The sequence below is a fragment of the Gracilinanus agilis genome, chromosome 4 (genome assembly GCF_016433145.1).
Source record: "Gracilinanus agilis isolate LMUSP501 chromosome 4, AgileGrace, whole genome shotgun sequence".
Lineage (NCBI taxonomy): Eukaryota > Metazoa > Chordata > Mammalia > Didelphimorphia > Didelphidae > Gracilinanus > Gracilinanus agilis.
This window is the reverse complement of record NC_058133.1, coordinates 160,381,806-160,403,366: the sequence shown is the minus strand read 5'-3', so window position 1 is coordinate 160,403,366 and position 21,561 is coordinate 160,381,806.

Genomic DNA, 21,561 nt, shown 5'->3' with positions numbered 1-21,561 from the left:
TTACACAATGTGTCCCTTCTTTGTACTTATTGTCTTCTGTGCCTTTAAAAATGTTTTATGGAAGCTCTGCTCCCAGGGGCAGGCTAATTTCTTAGTGAAGTGGAATGAGGTTGGTTTATACATAGAAGGGGCCTAGTTTTACTAGTCCTTCATTTTTTAATTTTTAAAGAGCAAACTGCTTCCAGCTACACATTGTGTTTCCCAGTCTTTTACATATCTCAGGACAGGGATTTGACCTAAGAGACATGCAAACCTGTTAAAGGCTCACCATGAATGTGTTTAAAGGAAATGGCAGAAGTTTCAGCCTCTTTCTGATGACTGTATTCCAGGCCCCAATTGTCCTCCGTGGGCAGAAGACGTGGCTTTTGGCCAATTATTGACATATTTGGGTTATTTATTTAATTTTTAATAGGTCTATTCCTTTTATTATTTTCTTCAATTACATGTAGAAATAATTTTCAACAATTGTTTTCTGATATTTTGTGTTCTAAAATTTCTCCCTCCCTTCTCCCCATCCCCAGAGGATATATAATATAATATGCTTTATACCATTGCTGTCATATGATATATATTTCCATTTAAAAAATTTTTAACTTTTACCTTCTATCTTAATATCAATTCTAAGACAGAAGGGTAGCAAAGGATTAGACAATTAGGGTTAAGTGACTTGTCTAGGGTCACACAGCTAGGAAGTGTCTGAGGCCAGATTTGAACCCAGGGCTGACTTATCACCTGGCACTGTGATACCTAGCTGCCCCTTTATATTTGGGTCTTTTAAAATGAATCTGGTTGCATTTTCTGCTTATTATTATAGTTTCTTTTTTCAGCTTCTATGTTTAAGGCCTTGGCTTATCTGCTTTGTACCCATCCTTCTTTGACTTTTTCTTTGGCTCAGCCTCCCTGAATGATTGAAATGCTGAGTTGGGGACATGAATGGTGAGTCTAAATGCAGCAGTGAGAGCCTGCTGAGTCAAGATTAGAGGACAATGAATTGTCATAGTTTGCAGGGCTGGTTTTCCCCCTCCCTTTAATCAATAACATAGGTAGCTAGATTGCTCAGTGGTTAGAGTTAGGAAGCTCTGAGTTCAGATCCAACCTCAGACACTAGTTTCGAGACCCTAGGAATGGCATTTAGTTTCTCTCAGCCTCAGTTTCCTTATCTATAAAAAGGGGATGATAACAATGACAACTATCTCCCAGGATTGTTGTGAAGATCAAATGAGATAATAGATATAAAACATGCTGCAAACTTTAAATGTTATATCAGTGCTAGGTGTAATTATTATTACTTCTTAAGGTTGTCACAAGGATCAAATGAGATAATGTCCCAAATGTCTTAGTGCAGCTTTGTTTTAACAGCTTAAACATGCACTAAGACATTAGTGCATAGACTTTGGGGGGCATCTTGTCAATTTTGCAAACCTTAAAACTATATAAGTGCTAGTTAATAGTAGTAGTATGTTATTATTCAGGAGATGAAGAGCAGAAGTGGAGAAGGTAGAAGGTAGGGTTGACCCAGGGTTGAGGATGGAACTGGCAACAGCAGGACCAGAAAACAAAGTGTTCCAAGAGTGGAAGACAGAGCCTTGTTGAGCTGGTATATTAGAAAGTCAAGTCTCTGAAGAAAAGGAAATAAGACCAGAACTGGGGTGATGCACAAAGAGAGATGGAGGCAGTGGAGGTTGAAATGATGACAAGAAGAGATTTCAGAGGTGGGGCTGAGAGGAGGAAGAGTTTAAATGTAAAAATCATCCAGCATTTCCATGAAACAAATCCCAGGCTAAGTTTCCAGTGGTTATGTCCAGAGAAAGGAAAGAAAATGTCTCTAGATAATGTCTTTGTCAATAGTAGATTTAAAAAGCAACAGGTTTAGCAGGCAATATCCCCATACTGTCAGTGCCAGCAGTCTTATGACATCCTGAGACTCTTTGGGAACCAAAGGACTTGCAGAGGCTGCCTAATTTCCCAAGTATTTTCCCCCCAAGGAAATCATGCACCACCTGCATCCTAACTGGAAGAGTATCAAATACAAGAGGATCATATTCAAGTTCATCAATAATCATTTGTCATTCCAAACCAATCAGAGACTTTAGATGGTAGAAAACTGGATGGCACCACATTTCTTCTTCACATGAGCCAGGAACTCATCTTCTCAGTTGCCATAAGGCTAAGGAAAGGAAAAGCAGAAAAACAAATATTCCAGTGCTTTTTCCTTTGCATAATTATTCCTCTGCTGTCCCCAGGCTCTCCCAGAACTACATTCTCCCATCATATCCATCTCTCATTTTCCTCTGTGTCTCCATCCCCCATAATAAGAAGCACTAGATGTGAGATCTGGTGGAATCTTACTTCATTAGGTCCTGCATTCATAGCATAATGACTACCATCAGCCAGACGGAGCTGACTAGTGTGTGAATAAAAGAGTGCAGCTGTCTTAACAAGCATGATTTTAACAGTGAGAAATAGGTCTGAGGGATAGACTTACAGAATATGTCCCCAAATACTTTTATTATTCTTCATATAATTGACATTTATATAGTGCTCCCCAGTTTGTAAGATACTTTGCATCCCCTCTTTCATTTGATCTCTCTTTTTCTCATTTGATCTTCATGACAACCTTGTCCTTTTCTAGCTCATTTTTTTAAAACCCTTAACTTCTGTGTATTGGCTCCTAGGTGGAAGAGTGGTATGGGTGGGCAATGGGGGTCAAGTGACTTGCCCAGGGTCACACAGCTGAGAAGTGTCTGAGGCCGGATTTGAACCTAGGACCTCCTGTCTCTAGGCCTGACTCTCAATCCACTGAGCTACCCAGCTGCCCTCTCTCTAGCTCATTTTACAGATGAGGAAACTGAAGCAAACAGGGTTAAGTGACTTGTCCAGGGTCTCCTAGCTACTAGGCGTCTGAGGTGGGATCTGACCTCAGCTCCCCCTGACTCCAGGTTTGACACTTTTTTCTACTGTGACATCTAGTTGACTTAAGACAGGTATTACAGTTATTATTATAGATGAGTTCATCTTATAGATGAGGAAACAGAGGTTTAGAGGGTTGGAACTTTTTTCTTGGTTTTATTTACTAAGAGCCAGAGGTAAGACTTGAATTTCCATCTTTCTTGTTTCCAAATCCAGGGTACTTTCCCAATGCTCCATACTGCCTCTCCTCCCTTTGTGTGTGTGTGTGTGTGTGTGTGTGTGTGTGTGTGTGTGTGTGTGTGTGTGTGTGTGTTTGTGCTTCTTGGGAAATAATCATGTCAATTTTAGCCCTTGTGCTCCTTCCTTTACTTTCCAACCTCACCATCATCTTCTACAACAATATCATTTCTCTGAGGTAACCAGTGCCGTATCTCTGGATATCCAGCTAGTAATAAACATCCTACAATAAGCAGCCCCTTTGTTTGCTTCACTCAGCAGGATGTTGTGGATGTAGAGAATTTGTGCCTTATCTCCTAGAGACATTTCAGAATATTCAGCAAAGTATTTACTCTTCAATAGATGTTTCATTGTCATATCTTTGCAGTTATCCTCAGGGTATTTCCTTTGTTGTCTCACTTCTCTACCTTCTTTCTTTTTCTCCTTCCTCCTTTCCAGCCCTCCTCCCTTCTTCCTTCCTTTCCTTTCTGCTAGTATGTTATTTTACACATGTAGGATATTTAATAAATACTTATTAATTCAGTATTGTTATTTGACTTATTGTGGAAGTCAAGGCTAATATTGAAGAAAATTTTGAGGAAGGCTAAAGTCTTTTACTTCTCAGTCCAAATGTTCAATGCATTCTGGCTATCTTCTCCCATTCCCACATGTCCCAATTTTGGGGGAGTGGACCCTTACTTCAAACTACACCTCAATTTTAGGTTCATAATATCACACCAATGGGCGTTGGATGGGGTGGCCAGTATTCAGTCTTTTTTGCTGCTTCTTCAGTGCTGGATGGATAGGCGGAGATCTTTACCTTGCCTTTCCTAGATCCTTCCAGAAAGGACTGTTTAGGGTTCAATCTTTTTTTGAGCCACCACCCTCTCCTCCCCACCCCTTTCTCTCTTTAGATTTATTCAGCTTCCTTTTTACCTTAGGGTATGCTAGCTCTCAGGTCCACAGGGTTTCCTCCTAGAGCTGGGGTCTGCTAGGTAAGGCTCTCGAGCCATATCTGGCTCCACCTCCAGATCTGCCAGCCGGGGCAGAGCCCCAGGATGTGCCCCAGGGAGTCTTCAGCCCCCACCCCATATTCCAGTGCCTTCTACCTCCATCCTCCTCCTTCCGCACACGTTTATGGCTCTCGCGGCCAAAAAGGTTGCCGACCCCTGCCCTAGAGTATTTCATGGAGTTTATAGCAGTTGAAATATTGGTAGTATAATCACAATAAATCAGTCCACAATTAGGAAAATTCTTAACGTTCATGTTAAGACTTGATTCTCTGCTGTAATTTAAATTTTCGTTTTTCTCAGGTAACCTCTGACCTCTACATTTGAGGCAAAAATTAGCATGTTGTTGTTCAGTTGTGTCTGACTATGATCCCATAGACCACATAGACCAAATGGTTTTCTTGGCAAGGATACTGAAGTGGTTTGCCATTTCCTTCTTTAGTGGCTCCTTTTGTCAGACTGTCAGAGATTAAGTGACTTGCCCAGGGTCATACTGCTACTAAGTGTCTGAGGTTAGGTTTGAGTTCAGAGTTGTCCTGACTAAAGGCTTAGTTCTCTATCCACCGAGCCACCTAGCTCCCTCAAAAATCAGTTTACCGGAAACATTTAGGTAAAAGAAGTGACTAGAGTGTATTACAGCATTCATTAATGGACAGGCACTAGGAGGAGGCAAATGGAGAAAGAGTAGGGTTCTTTAAAAAGCCTTTTCAGGCTTGTGGCTTCAGGCAGGTTGATGGATCGCCTCAATCTCCCCCTTCTCGGTAACTCGGAAGAGCCCCACTTTCATTTTCTCCTTTACCTATTGTCTCTGGTCTGCTCATTCTTTCAGATCAGCACATTAAGTCCCAGGGGCATAGAGTATGTTAGATCTCTGTTCACTCCTCACTCCACACTCTGTTCACTCAGACCTTGCTTTTCAGACTGTGTGAATTACTTTAACCATTTCCATCTGCGACTCCAGGGCACCAAATAGCCCCAGATCACTCTCAGGACTAAGAGTGATTGCTTGACTGTCTGAGCTATAGACTCCAGTATGTGATTCAGTTTTCACATCCCTGTTAAAATAGGATCATAGTTTTAGAGCTGGAAGGGACCTCAGAAAGCATCTAATCAAACATCCTTATTTAATTTAGACTGAGAGAGGTTATAATTGGCTTTTCTAAACAGGAAGTAGCTAAGAGAATTGAGACTTGAATAAGGTTCTCTTGACTCCAAATTCCACACTCCTTTCATTTTGTTGTCGTTACTCAGGCATTTTGGTCCTATCAACTCTGTGACCCCATTTGGAGTTTCTTGGCAAAGATACTTGAGTGGTTTGCCATTTCCACCTCCTAATCTATCTTCTTGAATCAGACAGTCAATAATTTGGAGGCAACTCCACTCACTTAAAAAAAAAAAAAAAATCAGGGGGCAGCTGGGTAGCTCAGTGGATTAGAGCCAGGCCTAGAGGTGGGAGGTCCTAAGTTCAAATGTGACCTCAGATACTTTCCAGCTGTGTGACCCTGGGCAAGTCACTTGGCCCCCATTTCCTAACTCTTACCACTCTTCTGCCTTGGAGCCAACACAGTATTGACTCCAAGACTGAAGGTAAGGGTTAAAAAAAAAAATCAGGAGTTTCCTTCTCTCATTTTACAATTAGATTCTTTTCTCATTTTACAGATGAACTAGGATAAATAGAGTTAAGTGACTTGCCCAGGGTCACAAACCTACCCTCTCTTTAAAACTTACCTGTCCTGGGTCTAGTTTCTTATCAGCTTGTTGCCATTTTAAAAAGCAATCATATAATCATATTATAATGGTAAAGGGTTTATGGTCCACTATACTTTAAGGGGAGGGGAAGGATCATAGATTTAAAGCTAGAAAAGATCTCAGAGGCCATGTAGTCTACCTTTAAAAAGTACATATAGCACATATAAAGGATATAGGCTCATTCTGCCATTCCATACTTCAGTGGACAGATTTGGTGCTCAGGACAAAGCTGGCTACTCCTCTTAGGATTCTAGGGGTATACCTGAGGGATTAGGGTATTTTCTACTAATAATATCATTCTTAAATCCCCTTAAGTTTTATTTTCTACCCCTTTCTAATATCATTGCCCATCCCTCAACATCAATGACTTAGGATCAAGTATTAATCCATTTTTACCTCATTCTTTAAACTCTTCAATTTTATTTCAAGCTTTATAATGTATACAATTATTAGTATAGCAATACCTGCCTATCATTTATTAAGAAGTAAATAAACACGTATTAGAAGTATGTTTAAAAAAGAATTACTGGGGGCAGCTGGGTAGCTCAGTGGATTGAGAGCCAGGCCTAAAGACAGGAGGTCCTAGGTTCAAATCTGACCTCAGATACTTCCCAGGTGTGTGATTCTGGGCAAGTCACTTGACCCCCCATTGCCTACCCTTACCACTCTTCTGCCTTGGAGTCAATATTGACTCCAAGACAGAAGGTAAGGGTTTAAAAAAAAAAAAGAATTACTGATAAGGGTACACAATTTCAAAAATTGAAGGTCACTGATTTAGAAGACACAGATAACTCCTGATTGTTTTTCAGTGAGTAGAGTTGACCATCTAAAAATGATTGCCTCTGAGATTCAAGAAGATATGTCAATTATTATCAAAAAAGCTACTCTTCTATCTCACCTCACATCTACAGACACTCTTAGAAAGTTGGGTTTCACTGTCATAGTCCAAGAATTGTCTTCTTGGCCCATGTGAGCAAATATGTGTGCTTTTGCTATGTATTTCTGCAGAAATTTTCTTCTATTAGAAAAATATTTTATTTTCCCAATTACATGTAATAACATTTTTCAGCATATGTTTTCTGAAATCATAAGATCTGAATTGTCTCCCTCTCTCCTTTCCCTCCCCACTCTTGGACACAGTAAGCAGTTTGATCTGGGTTATATATGTCTTATCATGCAAAATACATTTCCATATTGGTCATCGTTATAAGAAAATATTAACATAAAACCAAAACAAATAAACCAACATGAAAAATAGCATGCCTTGATTTGCATTTGGACTCCAATGGTTCTTTTTCTGGAGGTGGATAGCTTTCTTAGTCATAAGTTCTTTGCAAGAACTTTCTGCTGCCATCTTATTCTGAAAAAGGCTATTAAATAGGTCATAGTTCTCTGACTTGGGCTCAAAAAACTGTGGGTAGGCACTTTAAAGTACTATGATTTCCTAATCCAAAGATGACAGCAATTCCTGTGGGGTAGGAGACCGTTCACACTCCATAGAAAAAAAAATATGCTCAAATTATATTTGTGTGTTGTGTGTGTGTGAAAACCTCCCTTGATTACTATGCCATCTCCCCCACTCCACTTTTTAAAAATCAGTTAAAATTTCCTGCAATAGAAAATCTGGAAGAGTTAAAAGCCCTCAAGTTAAATTTCCTTCCTACTTTTGAAATTGCTTTAATCTTATCTTAGCAGACAATAAACAGAATTATCTTTCTTCAATGAACTCTGCTGAGAGAAAATTGATTTTCTCCAAGGAAGGTCTATAGTTCTTTCTATGTTTGTTTATTACTAGTGAGAGTATTTGAGTCCTTTATAGGTAGTACTTCACACTCATATCTTGAATTTGTGCCTCCTTCCCAGAGCCAGAAATTGCTTGATGTTGGTAGATAGCCAAGTTACCCAGTTTTTACTCAAAAAAAGCCTGGGCAGAAGGCAAGGTATATAGCAAACGATTTGCTTTTATAGGCTATTTCATAGATTTAGTGAATCCAAGGTTTTTGTTTTCTGGGTCTCTCTTGAAAGCAGCTTTATCTATTTTTGGGGGCTGAATACATGCATTTGTTTTAATCATACAAGAAACCTTAAGCTGCGATTAAATAATTTGTAAGAGTTTCTCTTTGAAGGCTGCCCACAAAGAAAACGACAGATCTGAATTCTGTCCTCTGGTCCAATTATTTAAGGGCTTGGATTTCTGATCATTTATCTGTATTCATTACTTAATTATACTCCAGTAGGTTGTTTCTTTTTAAATATTATTTTATTTCACCCAATTACACTTAAAACAACTTTTAGCATTCTTTAAAATATTTTTTGAGTTCCACAAATTGTGGTATATAATGGCGGTGGAATATTATTGTGCTATAAGGAATGATGAACAAGATGATTTTAGAAAGAGCTGAAAGGACCTATATCAACTGATGTAAAGTGAAATAAACAGAAAGAGGAGAACATTGTACACAGTAACTACAATGTTGTGGAATGATCAAATGTGATAGACTTTGCTACTGATAGCAACACAATGATCCAGACCAATTCAGAGGAACTTATGAGAAAGAATGCTATCCACCTCCAGAGAAAGAACTGTTGGAATAGAAATGCAGCATGATAATACCTGTATAACCCAGATTGAAGTGCTTGCCAGATCTGGGAGGAAGGAAGGAAGGAAGGAAGGAAAGAAGGAAGGAAGGAAGGAAGGAGGGAGACAACATGGATCATATAGCTTTGGAAAACTTATGTGGAAATTTATTAAAACTAAAAAATAAATAAAAATTTTGAGTTCCAAATTCTCTCCCTTCTTCCTACCTTCCCTACTTCTCTCTTAGCCTTCTCCCTTCCTGAGACAGTACACAATCTGATATAGATTTTACATGTGCAATCATGCAAAACATTTTTCCATATTAGTCATTTTGTGGAAGGCATCTCAAATGAAAAAAAGAAAGTGAAATATAGTTTGTTGCCATCAGCGTTCAAACTCCCTCAGTTCTTTCTCTATGGACTGATGGCATTTTTCATCACAAGTAATCTAGGATTATCTTGAATCACTGCATCTAGTAACCTTTTTTCGATGAACTATAATACAAACAATTATTTTTATTAATAACTAGCATTTGGAGAAGCTAGGTGGCTTAGTGGATAGAGAGCCAGGCCTGAGGATGGGACATTCTGGCTTCAAATCTAGTCACAGATACTTCCTAGCTATGTGACCCTGAGCAAGTCATTTAATCCTAATTGCCTAGCCCTTACCACTCTTCTGCCTTCGAACTAATCAGTTCTTAGTACTGATTCTAAGGCAAAAAGTAAGGGTTATTAAAAATAATAATAACTAGCATTTATATAGTGTTTTAAGTTTTACAAAGGTTTACAAAGTGTTTTACATATACTATGTCATTTGGTTATGCAACTAAAATGAGCCAGGCACTTTATTAAGACACAAAGATAAAAAGTATAAGAAGGTTTCTATTCTTTTTTTCCTTAACCTTCCGGGTAGAGATACCTTAGCCTTCAAGTCAGGCAGACTTGAGTTCAAATTCTTCCTTAGTTACCTACTAGTTCTGTGACTCTACACAAATCACTTAATCTTTTAGAGCCTCATTTATGAGAAAGTTAGGGAATTAGAACCTCCAAAAGGTTCCTTCTAGCTGTAAATGCATTATTTATGAAAAAATTTTAAAGTAATATAAGAAAAAGGTATCTGATCCACTTCAATACAAGGTAAGCTGGGAACATATTCCTTGGTCCATTCTGTCAGAACCCAGCAACTCAAACTAAGGTTCTGTGAGATCCTGGTCAACAATGGACTGCCCTCTATGCTCTCTGGTAGGGCTTTGTTATTTATAATTTATAAATATAAATAAATGTAATATGATTTATAATTTATGCTCATAGATGATGAATAAAGAATGAAGAAATAGATCTTCAAGCACTTATCTTCCTACTAATGGGAAAACACAAAGGAGACCACTTACTGGAGTTGTAGGTTCAAGAGGAAGTACTTTTATGTGTGGGAAGTGAATATTTGTCTCTGAGTAGCACCTTCCCCCAGGTCTGCAGCTTGAGATGTTTTTGGTTTCCGTTTGTTTTATTGGATGGAACAAGCCAGAGGATTTGGACATTACAGGCTTCTGTAACCTACAAAAAATAGTGTCCATGAAACGTCTAAGTTTCAGGGCTCAGCATATTTTCTTCTCATGGACAATCACTTTAGAGTTTCCTTTATTTTATCTTTTTTTGAGTGCTTTCTTCCTCTCTGGCCAGATGAGGTCTCACACGCCAAGGCATCTGCTTCTTAGCCTGCCTTAACTTAGATGGGTTGTAATTATGTAACCTGGTTAGTCCATAATTTTGTTCTATGACTGGCTTGTTTGCCACATAACTGTACAAATGTGTCCTTCTTTGAAACTTCATTAGAAAATAATGATGACGAGCAACAAGATGGCACAATGCATCAAGAGTCAGGGCTGGAGTCAGGGAGAACCGGGTTCAAATGTGACCTTAGACACTTTCAAGATATGTGTCCCTGGGCAAGTCACTTAACCCTGATTGACTAGCCCTAGCTGTTCTGTTTTAGAATTATTGGAGATGAAGTTCAGTAAGATGGTAGACTCTTCTCACTGAACCACTCAGATGGAATCAGGGAGCCTTTCCATCCTTTCATGATCCTAGCTTAAATCCATTTCCCTGAAACCACAGTATGACAAAGAAGAAGCTGATACACATGCAGCCCCCCTATATGGCAATGAGCTATGCTAATAGTAGAATTGAAGTTGCTTTCACTTTTGATCAGTTAAAACTCATGAATAATTAGGATAATGAGGCATTGTAAATTATATGATCCGATTAGCTAGTTCTCCTGACTAGATTGTAATTCTTAGTAACCCACCAATGGTGAACACAGGGAGGGACTGATTTGCATTAGGGACTAGGATAAAAGGAGCCTGGGTGCTCCCTTGCTTTGTACTTGCTTACTGGCTGGAACACCTGTAACACTCCCTCCTTAGTACAATTCTCAGGTACGTGAAATAAAAGAGCATTTGCCTCATAAATGCCAATCAAGTTCAAGTTCCTCTCAAAATAACTTTAAGGGGGCAGTTAGGTAGCTCAGTAGATAGAGTGTGGGCCTGGAGTTAAGAGGACCTGGGTTCAAATATGACCCTAGACCTTGCCTAAGTCTAAGTCTAAGTCATTTAATACCCACTGCCTATCCCTTGATGCTTTTCTGTCTTAAAACTGATAATAAGGCAGAAGATAAGGCTTTTGTTTGTTTGTTTTTTAAGAAAAAGAAAATGATTATTTTAGAGCACCCAGTGAGGCTTTTTATTATTTCTGATACTCAGTAGCTTGACTTTACAATGCTAAAGGCTGACAAGTTCTGGATTGTATCTTTCTATTCATATAAAAACTTGTACATTAACCTAGGCCTTCATGGTTGTGTCATCTTGCCTTGGATAATGGGTTCTGTGGGCTACAGATATGCCAAAGTTGGAGAAAAATCCCTGATGGTGACAAACCCCAGACTGAGCCATGATGCTAAATATTTTATCTACCAATCACACAAATGAGCTGCCCACTTCTGAAGATCCCTTCAGAAGCACAAATTGCCAGGATATACATGAAGTATTTAGGAATAGAGGAGCCAGAGGCAAGTATGGACAAAGTACACATGTTTCTGACTGGTATATTCTTACTAAAAGCCATTCTAGCTGAAGCCAGTGATGAGTAAGTGTAGATACTTACTTCCTCAGCTGGAGTCAACCTTGAATAAAAGTCCTCCTGAATGATTCTAGTTAAAATAGAACTTTTCTAGCTCAGTCACTCTAGCCCAGGCAGTAATCTATTTGGGTGAATCAGGCTTGATAAATAGTGGTATTTATGTTGGAGTGAATGGAGTCATGGGGTAGAAAGCACAGTATGGCTGGCAGTCAAAACCAATAGGTTCAAGTCCTGGTTTTGTCCCTAATTCACTATGGATCTGTGATCAAATTTTTAACCTCTTTGGGCTTCAGTTTCCTCATAAGTAAAATGATCTCTTCTTGATGAGAATTATAGATTTCCAAACTGGAAGGGACTTTAGAGATCTTTGATTTCTTTTGTTTATTATTTCTCTGCATATTCCCTTTTTTCCCCTGAACTTTCCCAGCCCTTCTTATGACTCTATTTTAGGAAAATGTGAAATGGATGAAAAAAGGGAGGGAGAAAGTCAGTGAAAAATGGTAGAATGGAAGAGAAAATGTCCTGGGGGTCAAAAGTCAAGAAGAACAGATAGAGAAAAGGAGGGATATCATAGAAGGAAAAGGGAGAGAGTCAGGGGCTCAAAAACCAAATGAGAAAATGCTTTTTCCAAAATTATTAGTGACCTTCCTGATATTTTTCCAGTTGATGAAATGTTGAAAATCAGAACTTAGATGAAGTTTGTGCAAAGAGCGATTTGTCCCTGGCCAAGAGTAATAGCATACTCCCTTTGATATTACATCTTCCAGAATTCTATATGCAGGGAATTCTTCACTTGTTCCAATACAACACCAATTCTTCTCTTCATTTTCAGACTTCACTCTAGCCTAAGCTATAGATGTAACTATGTAGTTAGGTGGCATCCTGAATAAGAGTGTCCTATTTTTTATCTAATCAGACCTGAATTCATACCTTGCTTTAGACAGTCACTGGTTTTGCAACATTGGATGATATTTACTCATAATCTTACTCACAGCTTTATGAAAAGCATAAGAAATACTGTGATGTAAAACACTGAACTTGTAAGAGAGCTGAAATGACTATCTAAATTTGGTTTGCTATTATAATCCACATTATCACTTGATTTACAATTCTGTGCCATTATTCAAGACTCCAGGACAATTTACACCATGAAGGCTCACCTCACTCTTATATTGCTTTCAGTCACTCAAAACCCCACAAATATCCACAGCTTCATTTTCAGAAAATGTTTTCAATAGAAGTTGTTAGCCAGTACCCAGATGTTAGAACACATTGAACAATTCAATTTCACTCCCCAATCACTTGGGTCAGTCTGATTCCATTCATCTATTCCAAAGCCACTTTTCCTTTGACTATTAGCCTTGGAAGCATTTTCTCCACATGTTTAACACTGAAGCAATGACTTTCCCCACTTCCTGTTGAAAACAATGAGGACTTATACATTGGCATGCATACTCTCCATGCCACCACATTATCCAACCAGTTTCCATAAATATTCCAGTTCTGTCATCACTTATACTTAATCTTTAAAATGCAAAGTGAGCCCCTTTTATGTGCACTGGTAGGCTATCTACACTCTATGCTTAATTACCACTGTATTACCATCTGCTTTGCTGCTGCTCCCAGAGGATCATGGGGCTTTTTATGTGACTTGCAGCTGAAATCTCCTATATGTGTTTTCCCCACTATGAGAATGTGAGTTTCTTAAGAACATGGACTGTCTTATTCTTTTGCTTGTATCACCAATGGTTAGCATGGTGCTTTGCGCACTATAAGCATTTAATATGTTTTTTTTCATTCTTTCATACTAAGTATCCTAAAATGATGATATTTCATCTTTATTAATTGATGAAGAGAGAGGTATCATTGAATCATGAGAATGAGCTGCTATAGGTGGTCCTCTTAAAATGCTCTTTACTTTGTCTTTAGTCTATCCTTCTCACAACCAGGAACTTTACAAACTTTTTCATCATCTTCTAGTCATCAATGGAGAACAGGGAATACAGGAATCATTAGAAACAACTTAATAATAATAACTAATTTTATAATTAGTTAGAAGTAGCAGTTAATATCTAATTAATAATAAATTCCCCAAATCCCCATTTATAATTATCTCTTTGACAATATTAAAAAATGCTCATCTATGTTATATATGAACAAATCTTCAATGGAACCTTGCAATGCTAGAGGAAATAGCTTCAACTTGACTCAATACTCAATTTGTGTAAGGGAAATGATCAAGCAAATGCCTTGATTTTCTTGTCTGGGTCACTTTCCATGGAGCTTAACCTGAGCCTTGGCCTCTTTCTATAGGACATGTGCTCTGGCTCCCTATTGAAAAGAATGTGCCTTACTGAAATGACTAAGCCACTCCTTATTGGTGGTTCCTATGACTGTGGTGTTGTGTTGAAAATAATTAGTGACTGACTCAGGAATAGCCACCCACTCTGTGGTCTACAGGAAAACCAGCTCCACCTCCTTTTGAAAATATGCAGCACTCTGGGATTTCTCCTCATTGCTCTGTGACATCAGAGACCACCACAACATAACAGTAAGAACATGTGTTTTTCTAGAAGAACCTGAGTTGTTGACTATTTTTTGCTTTGTTTTTACCTCTGAGCACAATATACTTTTCTTCTCTGACCAAAAAAATTATAATCCCAAGTAAAGGAATATTTTCAACCCTGGAAGTTAAATTATAAATTCTAGAGGATGAGAATTTATAGGATTTATAAATATTTATAGGCTGTCCACTGGGGGATAATTTCATGTGGATTGTGTTAGATTTGAACCCAGGTTTCTTGTGACTCTAGGTTCTATATACTCTTTCTATTATATCACATTAACTTAAGAAGGGGAAAGTTCTACCTGTAATCATTGCCTTGTCACCTGAGCTTGGGAGTGTGTCCTATTTCTGTTCTTTATGTTTTTAGCAATAAATGTTTTATGTCTATATGTTTCTTAGATGCTTGCAGAGAGGGACTGAATACTTCTAGGGAGAACCAGAAATGATCCAAGTTCAAATGTTCCCAGGGAAGGTTTCAGGGTGTGGGTAAAAATAAGATAAACTACATCAATTTAGAGAAAAGTTCTCTAGAATTGAGCCTGGTTCACGTGCTAAGAGAATGGAGTTCTAGAAGGCACATTTGATACTGAAGTTACAATAGAAATGGTGATTCCAAATGGATTAAAGTGGAGGGAGGAGTGCCAGGTAGGGTGGGGAGATGACCATCCGGTCCAAGGAGCTGGAGCACTAGCTCTTTTGTTAGTCATGTTCAGAGTCTGGTTTCCCCTTGCTAACATGACAATAGAGTTCTGGGAAATAGAATTGTTCTCTATAATTTTTATATTTTCTGAAGCAATAATCTGAAAATCTTCTATAAGCACATCTCCTCATTAGCCCATTTGTACTTTGTAAGGATCGTATTATAACCTTTTAGATTCTGGTCTGCCCTGTGCTTTAAAAGAACTGAAATGTTTATTGTTAATGAATTAGGATGTTTTCCTCTCTCTCTTACAATCTATTGTCAAAAAGTAAAAACAAACCCTCCTACTTCTTTTCTTTGGCTTAGAATAGTGCTACTTGAATTTCTGTTTGCTTTTCCTAAAAGGTTATCCTGAACTGTTAAATTAATTTGCTAGTTACAACTCAACTTCCTTTGTAGTTGCTTTGGTGCCTGGTTGGAAAATTTCAATGAATTAATTTTTCCCCACATATCTCTTTAAAGAATTAAAAAAAAAATTTTTTTCAGAAACATGTAGAAACAGTTTTTGACAATTGTTTTTGAAACTTTAAAAATCAGATTTTCTCCCTCCCTCTCCAGGTGGTGAATAGTCTGAGATAGGTTATACCCTTACTTTTAGCAATACATATTTCCATAATGCTCATAGAAGACACATCTCATACACACTCATGAAAGATATATAGTAGAAGATGGCATATTTTTTTTAACCCTTAACTTCTGTGTATTGGTTCATAGGTGGAAAAGTGGTAAGGGTGGGCAATGGGGGTCAAGTGACTTGCCCAGGGCCACACAGCTGGGAAGTGTCTGAAATTAGATTTGAACCTAGGACCTCCCATCTCTAGGCCTGACTCTCAATCCACTGAGCTACCCAGCTGCCCCCAAGATGGCATATTTTGATCTAAACTCAGATTCTAATAGTTCCTTCTTTGGCTATGGATAGTATTTTTATCAGGAATTCCTTATGGTTATCCTGGAGACTGATAGTAGTTTAGTCCTTCACAGTTAATCATTATATAGTATTTCTGTTACTATATACGTTGTTCTTGTTCTGCTCACTTCACTTTGCATCAGTTCATATAAGTCTTTCCAGGTTTTTCTGAACTCACCCTATTCATCATTTCTTATGGTGCAATAATATTCCATTACAACCATAAACCACAACAAATTCATCCAACCCCTAAGTGTTGGACAATTCCTCAGTTTCCAATTCTTTGCCACTATAAAGAGAGCTGCTAAAAATATTTTGGTACAGGGAGGTCCATTTCTCTTATCTCTGATCTCTTTGGGGTATAACATTTCTCTCAAAAACATGTTATAAATAAAAATTCATCAAATATTTATTAGTAAAGAGAAATAAAAAAAGAAGAAAATATTACTAGCCTAACTACCCAATGTCTCCAGCTAGGTTTTAGATTCCCCATGGACCCTGGTCCATTTCCCAAACAGGGGTACAGGGGAGCCAGCTACCCACATGGTCTGGCCAGACAAATTATGGTCAGCCAAGAAGTGGGCTTGAGTTCATGAAGAGACAGGAGCCCAAGAGACCAAGTTCCCAGATACCCAGCCCAAGTGTAGTCCCCACTATCAGCCAGCCCCCTGCTTCATTCCTTGCCAGAGATGGTTTACATAGATAAGTGCTAGTTGGCCATTGAGAGAGTTCCTTTCACAAGTCAAAAAAAAAAAAAAATGGCTTCATGAGCTGGCTTTTTGAGCTCAGTCTAAACCCTTCCCCTAAGATTTTTCTAGTTGGCCAGGGTTTCACTTCAGGCCCAACTTACACTTCACATCCCTTGACTACTGCCAGTCAAGAATCTTGCCTGCCACACTGGCAAATTAAGACACCTGACTCTGTGACTCGGTTAGGTGAGTCTTCGAGATTAGACTTTAGGGTTGGGGGTCCCCTAAACAGTTAATTCACACACACACATATTTCTGACTCTAGAAACATTAGAGACTTAGGAATCAGAATACTTGGTTCTAGTCATTCTGGGGCCTAGTCTCTGACCCCCTAAAATAGATGGCTTCAGTGAAACTGGTTTAGATTAAATTTAAATGTAGTATTGTATCAATTAAGGTTTTTATTACTTTTCTCCGCACATCTTGATTTCATACCATCATAATGTACACATTTAGACTATGTAAGAAGATGTCACCCATTTAGAAGAGCTAGGGACTTGCTTCTGGGAGGCCAGAGCTAGTACATGCATGGCCAATTTGTGTTTGCTTACTATGTGGGTGGAGCAACTTTTTTTCATCAACATAGCCATAACTGTCTTTAAAACAGCCCAGTTCATTGTGGTCTGAAGATAAAGGAGTCATTAACTCACGGTCATTGGTAAAGGGGAAGGCCTGAGGACCAGGTTTTTTTTCCTTTCCCAACTCCCTCTGTAGGCCAGGAGGCCCAACAAGTAAAGGGGAGGCTTTGACCTTTTCTTTTGTCCTTTTCTGTTCTAGGCATAAGGAGAGTTTTCTCCAACTTAGGAGCTCTCCAACCCAACAGTAAAGGTCTAAGGAATATCTGGGGACAATAGCCCAATGAATCTGTAGACTTAAATTTTGTGGAACTAATGCTATGCAAGAAGTGAGCTAAATTAGGAACTTAGTTCAATTTTCTATTTTTTACTGAGGGAGGGGATACAGGGGAAATTATGCCCTCATGACTTGAGGAAACTGTATGTTTGTTCTTAGCATACCTTTGAAATAAATGTCTCTTTGTAAAATCAATAAGATGTTAAGTGGTTAAAAATTAGGGTGCTAGTTACAGGGCCCCTAAAATGGAAGGAACACAGTGGATAGGAGTTCGAGATTTTGTAAGAGAAGAGTAACTCCCCAAATCCATCAGGATGTCAGAGAACCCTCTGGAATAAGTAAAATGTAATCAACCTAGCACTGAGAGAAATTGTTCAGAGTCAACCAGGGTACATTAGGATTATATATAAATAATTCCTGATTTCTCCTAATAAAATGCCCATTCCATAAACTAGCTAATTATGTCAGCATGCCAGTAAAGAATCAATGCACATAGAAGGTATTTGTAAGGTAGGTTGGAACCATAAAGAGGACTGAGTAGTAAGCAAAATATTTCAATGTTTTATAGGCAATCATGGTGCTTTTTAATTGCCTAAACCACTGGCAAGTTGTTCTGGGCTAAGAACAAATGAATTCACCTACACTATTCATTAATTTGTAAAATGGGTAAAGCATTATTCCATTTTTCCAGGCTGGGAAAAGGTGATCTGAAGAATTTATATGGCTTGTGCAGTCCAGTTATAGAGAAATAATGAGTGAGTGGCAGTGCTAGGGATGAATCAATCTGCTACTTCAGTATTTCTAGCACTTTTCTTTTTGCTAGTATTGCCGGAGGAAAGGCCAAGCTTCTGAGCATATTAATTTATTAAGCAATACATGTCAATCGCATAACACATTGGGACCAGTGGCCTCCCTCAGTTTTGGCACTGGATCCTAAATATACAGGGAGACTGATTTTTATGCATTAAAAACTATCAAATAAAACCAATTAATTAGAAGAAAACAATTAACCAGGATACAATATTAAGTAATCTGATTTCTAATAGGGAGAAAGATTTGGGTCTTTCTATGTTGGTAGGGAGACAGTGAATAGTACAATTCACCGGAATAGAAAAAGAGGTGTCCCACTCCCCACAAGTGACTTCAATCAAAGGAACATGGAAACAATAACTGATTTTTATCAATCTGGAGCCAGATTTCAGATAGGACATATGGCTTATTTGAGATGTATAACCAGGAGAAAAGTCTCTGGTCAGCATAATCTAAGTTCTTAGTTAAGGGTCTCTAAGTAATAGGCAGAGGTGATGCAAGATTAGTTAAGACAATGCAATAAAGTTTTCTCACGATTCCCCAAACTAGATAAATAAGTCTTCTATCAAGACAAAAACAGAATTAATCTCATAACTGAATAAAAAGGGAACTGGTCTAGTTCCAGAATTGAGGCACCAGATGGAACCAGTGTGGTTTACTCAGTTCCCACAATTAACGATTTGCTGTTCTAATTTGCTCAGTCTCCAAATGGAAGCTGGAAACTACTTCTCAGGGATATTATAGATGAGATGCCTCTTTAGATATGTGTCTCTTGTAACTCTAAGGCCCCTGATCCTAAGGTACAAAAATTTTGATCCTATTGGCATGAACTATGGGAAAGGAAAGGGAATAAACATTTATATAGTACCATGTGTATTCCAGACACATGTTAAATGCTTTATAAATATAATTTTATTTGATCTTCACAACACTAGGAAGTAGATGCTGTTTACCGCCATTTTACAGTTGAAGAAGCTGGGGCAAACAAAGGTTAAGTGATTTACCCAGAGTCACACAGCTGGCAAATATCTGAGGTCAAATTTGAATTCAGATCTTTCTGATTCCATTTGACATTTTGCCACCTAGAAGGAAGGGGAACAGTCAGTGGTCTTCATGTAGTTCATATTCTTGTCTAAACCCACTTCGTTATGTGTGACATCTCTAGTAGAAAAAAAAAAGGTGACAAAAGGCAGACCTTTATCAATTTTAACACAATTAAATAAAAAATGTAATTAAAAAATCTCTATTTCCCATCCAGTAACTTTGTTAGACATGCATAAAAAAATAAACACAAAACCCCTTTCACTGGCTCATTAAATGTCAACACCAAATGTTTCGGTTCATTGGTCTGGAAAGGTTGGCTATGTACTAGTCACCTCAGACCATCCTGTCTTTCTTTCATGTGGGATTCATTAGAGAGCTCAGTTTATTTCAGATGATAGGAAAAAGTGAATTGCATCTTCACACTGTTAAATAAAACACTGACAACTCTGTCCAAATTCCTCCTGCTATTGGTTGCTTTGTGACTCAGATTTCTGTCACATCTTTAATACAACCTCCCCTTTGCTCTTTGCTGCTTTCTGTTTCTATATTGCGCTCTTTAGCTACTATCAAATTTTTTTTCAGTGACTTTTAACTTCCTCATTCAAGATGCACTTTAAGAATGTACAGTTCTAAGTAGGGGAATCTCCTGTATTTCTATCTTTGAATTTCAGTTTCAGTTATGTCATTATTTGGAGCAAGCCTGTAACTGATAACACGGCCAAAAATATTTCCCAGAAGTGATGAAGTAGGTGGTTTTGTCTAGCTGCTTTTTGTAATGCTTGTTTTAACTTGCATCTCCTCAAAAAATCCTTTCTTTTAAGTTGTTTTCTTATTCTATTATGTGATAACTATATAGATGGCATGGTGTATAGAGTATTGTGCCTGGATTCAGGAAGATCTGAGGTCAAATTTGCCTCAGATATTTACTATGTGACCCTGGGCAAATCACTTACTCTCTGTTAGTCTCAGTTTCTTCAATTGTAAAATGAGGATTAATAAATAGGCCATACCTCATAGAGTTGTTGTGAGTTTCAAATGAAATAATCATTAGAAAAAGCTTAGCATATTGCCTGGTAGGTGGTGCAGTGGTGGGCCTGGAGTCAGGAATCTGAATTCAAATCCAGCCTGAGATACTTCCTAGCTGGGTGACCCTGGGCAAGTCATTGAACCTTGTTTGCTTTAGTTTCTTCATCTATAAAATGAGCTGGAGAAAGAAATGGAAAACCCCTTCATTATCTTTGCCATGAAAATTCCAAATGGGGTCACAATAAGTCCAACATGACTGAAAAAAATGGCTGAACAACAGAAGCATTATTATTATTGCAAATTATATTGCAAAAAGAGGGGGAATATTGCTACCAAAAAAATTATCTTTTGTTTCTGGGAGAAACTTGAGATCACTGAAAACACATTCCCAAATTCAATCTATCTTGTTCTCTTCTTCAATTTTAGGTACAGCTCAAACTGTTCAATTATCCATCTAACTGCATGCTATAGTTTGTACAAAAGGTATATTTAATTCATATACAAAAGGTATATTTAAAACAAATTAAATTTTTTTTCTGCATAAATAGGTCAAACTCTTGTTGAGTAATTAAAAATCTTATTTAAGAGTCTGAGCAGTGTTGCAGAGGTTGATGTCATCAACACAATCATTAAAGACAAGAGCATATAGACTGTACCTTCTACTTTGTTGTCTACATTTCACATCATCCATGACAGTGGCAAACACCTTGTGAACATATGTCTCCCTATTGCATGCTATATTTGATATTGAGCAGAGTTATCTCTACTGTTATATATTTCAGAGAATTTTGTATAATTTTGACATACGTACAAGAAACAACTTGTAGGAGGATGGCCTTTTATGTGGTGCTTTATTCTACTAAAACAATTTTTTTCCCCATTAACCAATAAGCATATTTGAGACCTTGTATTCCCTAAATTTTTTTTTCAGTTGATCATATAACTAAACATGTGGTCTGTTGAAGAATATTTTCTTCAAAAGCCTGCTTTCTCCCTGCCACTAACTTCATTAAGGATCTCCTTGCTGCCCATGTGGAGTATTCTCATGCAGATTTTATAGAAATGGGAAAGTACACTTATGGTTTGATGGTTATTGATATTTTTCAAGTCACTCTTTGTAGGGGTAATAATAAGGCCTAGGTTGTTTCCCCCCCTAAATGTCTGGAAACCTCCCCTCTTTCAGATATCTTAAGAATTTATCCTTTAACAGTCTTAAAAGTATTTTGCCTCCAGCTCAGACCTCCCCTGGTCTCTTTCATATGATCTTTCCATCTTGTTTCTTTTAATACATTTCTTCTTTATTGTAGCAC